This window comes from Blastomyces gilchristii (genome assembly GCF_000003855.2).
Source record: "Blastomyces gilchristii SLH14081 genomic scaffold supercont1.17, whole genome shotgun sequence".
Classification (NCBI taxonomy): domain Eukaryota; kingdom Fungi; phylum Ascomycota; class Eurotiomycetes; order Onygenales; family Ajellomycetaceae; genus Blastomyces; species Blastomyces gilchristii.
The window spans coordinates 28,043-31,833 of record NW_003101666.1 but is presented as its reverse complement, the minus strand read 5'-3'; positions in this window follow the sequence as shown (position 1 = coordinate 31,833).

The following is a 3,791-nucleotide window of genomic DNA, read 5'->3' as shown; positions in this document are numbered from 1 at the left end:
TTGAATCGGCGTTACGTTTTGACGCTGAGCGCTCTTACCTAAATGAGATCAAACAGCTTCTTTTATGGACGGCCGTAATGCCCCATGGTTGTTGTGTTCTCCAAACGGATGTTGGACTGTTCTTTCTTACACCCAGCAGTAAAAGGAAGCCGTTCTTTTATCAAGAGATTACACAGTTTATACTGAATCTCTGCAGTTCAATTCAGATCACTGATAATATAGTAATGAAGCTTTAAGACATCTGTAACTGATCAGAAGCCTTCATGATAAGCATTAAACAAGATTAAGAGAATTAAATCAATATTCACTGAGACTCTGCTAAGCAATATAAGATAGAGAATCTGATGTGATTGAATCTTAAGAATATACAGATCACACACTCCTCTTATACACTGAATTACCATCATATCAAGTATAAAGTGATAGAAGTTCTAGACAGTCACAATTATTATCTTAATATATTATCAGAAATTCACAATATCTTTCATACAAGCTTGTTTTATCATGCTGTTACTGACTTATTCTCTTCTCAACTGACTTTCAATCAGCAGTCATCAGGGATTATAGAAGAAGATAATGAACTTGAGTGAGAGATTGAAGATATTCTCAATAAAAGACTTCACAGCTGCAGCTGATAATATCTTATGAAATGAGTTGACTATAATGGTCTAATCTGAACTCTGAGCTTTATGTTATCTGAAACAGCGGCTCTTGACTAATAAGAACTACACACAATCTCATCTCTGAAAAGAAAAGACTAATGTGATGAGCTGCATCTGATCAATTATAGAGACTATTTCATTACACTTCATAGATTCTGCTGAAAGCTTCAATTCTCAGTTCACTAAAAAGCTTTAATCTTCAGTCACTGATTTTCAGCTGAAAAACTCATGGAATTTCTATTCTTTCACCTCAAAGCTTTACTATGTACACATATAAATATTCACTCTGATCACTGATTTTCACACATTCTCTTTCTTTTCTTCTCTAATGTTGTTCACTTTTGTATTATAAGACCTATATATTATACTGATCTATTCAGTGTAGACCTCTTACATTCTTCATAATAAGAATTACTAAATAATTGAATTTAAAATGATTGATAAGAATGATCAAAGATTCTATACAGTGATAATTAATTATCATATCTATTTTATTCATGACATCTGAGAGGTCACTCTTACTGCAGTTGCAAAGACTATCTCAAATTACATATTCTTCTCTGTAATATACATTATATCAAACATTATCACATTCATGATACTGCTGCTGCAGGCATTGTTAAAATTATATAAATAAATATTATCAGTATGACTGTGAACATTCTACAGTCAGAAAAGCTCTGAAGATATTCTAATAGATGCAGAGTCTTATCAGTTCACTATCTCTATAATAGTTTATTTATTCATTCATTTTACTGTTTTCTTTATTTTCTCATTCTCTGAATTCTTGTTAGTTCTTCGCGAAATTCTTGACAAAAGACACTATTATTTTCGTATGTAATATTCTTTCTTCAGTTATAGAATCACTCTGCTGAGTTGCAAATATCTACTCAGTGAAGTGATAATTAAGAAAAGTGTCGAATTCTCTCTCTACAGACTGACTGCTTCTGCATAAGTGAGGTGTTTGTCAATCGCTTGATAAACGTCTATCACATATATAAAAGGCCGCACAATAGATAGATCTTGATAATCAATCAACTACTACATTATATTATCTTCATTGATTATATAATTTACACTGAATTAATTATCAACTGATTTTCAATCAATTATTGATTACTTAAGTATATAGATTGAATCTATTTTTATTATTATAATTAATTAACAATCAATTCAGAATCAATTCAAAATCAATTTAAAATTAATTGTTAAATATTTTTATCTTAATATATTTTAAAAGTCTGTAAAATATCTCTTTATATTCTATATGAATTTATCTGTTCATTTAATTGATTATGAATCAGCTATACATGCTTTGATTAATTAATAAACTGAGTGAATAAGAATAAGTGAATTGAAAGATTAAGTGAATTAAAAGATTGAAAGTCAATTATTAACTAATTATTACTGTATTGTATAAGATCAGAGTCATGATTATATAACAAGATTAAGTAATACACTTAGTAAGATTAAGTTTTCTGTATATATTTTGACCTTGTTAAGTGTGTTATCTGATCTTATTATATAATTATAACTCTGATCTCACATAATATAGTAATAATTAGTTGATAATTAACTTTCAATCTATTAACCTTTCAACTCACTCATTTATTCACTCAGCTTATTGATTAATCAAAGTATATATAGCTAACTTATAATTAATTAAATAAACAGATAAATTCATATAAAATATAAAGAAATATTTTATAGAATTTTGAAATATATTAAGATAAAAATATTTAATAATTAGTTTTAAATTAATTTTAAATTAATTTTGAATTGATTGTTAATTAATTATAGTAATGAAAATAAACTCAATTTATATATTTAAGTAATTAATAATTGATTGAAAATCAGTTAATAATCAATTCAGTGTAAATCAAATAAATTCTTACTTTATTATCAGATTCAAGAATAATTTCAGTATTAAATTATAATTATTAATAAAATCAGTAAAGTCTTCTTTATATATAGAGATTATAATGAGAGAAGAATTGTTTTACAACTAATTAAAAATTAATTATAGAATTGATAATAAATAATTAAGAAAGAAAGAGTAATTTCAAATTATAAGAAAAGATATATTATGTAAAATCAGATAGTGTTAACTGTTACAGTTATTACAGCTATTGATTATAATAATCTCTCCAAATTATATAATTAATGACTATATTAAGCTCTTTATAGATAGCTCTATCAATACAATCTTCAACTATTTTAGAGATTATAGCTCAGATAGTATGTTTTTCTTTTTAAAACATTGTATTAATATTTTGATAAAAGTAGTTCATCTTTTTCAAAAAGACTTTTACTTTTTACTAGAAATATTCTATTTTCTCTGAATTTATTAGTTAGTAAATTTATATTCTTTTCAAAAACATGTTCTTTATTACAGAGAATATCACCCGTTTTTTACATATTTAAAAAAAGTAGTCATTTTAATATAAGTGATATATTTATTACTTCAGAGTTTAGCTTAAGACTTATATTCACCTATTGTACTAGATAACTTATTAATAGAATAATTACTCATTATAAGAAGAATGGTGAGTTATAAGATAAGAGTAATATTAGTTTTTATCAGAGTGTGAAATTCAATGATGAGATAATAAAAGTACTTCAGAATAAAGAAAAGTAGTATTAATATTTACATTTATCTACAGAATCTGTTCATTTTAACTTAACAAATTCTTCACTATATAATAATAAGCCTCTACTACACTAAAGTCAAGAATTAACTGAGTTATTTAGAGAATAACTATGAGAGATTCTGTTAATCAGTTCTTAAAATCTATCTAGAGAATAAGTTAAGAGACTCTGTAAGCTGAACAGAGAATATAGAAGCTGTGATTAGACTGACTGTGTGACCGTGTCTGAGATCAGAACCAGATTTTTTAATAGTCTTATTATCAATTCAACTGATTTCGTTACACAGTTTTAACATTAGATAGTAGTCTCATACTGTTTCAGTGAGACTTACTGTCTACTCTTGTCACATTTTTCAAATGAGACCATGATTTTCACTTCTCAATTTAAATTGTTTTTATTACTTTAAATGACTTTAAATCTCATTTGAGTATTATCAAAAAGCATTACTTTTTAAAAAATTAAAAATAGTCTAAAAAAAAC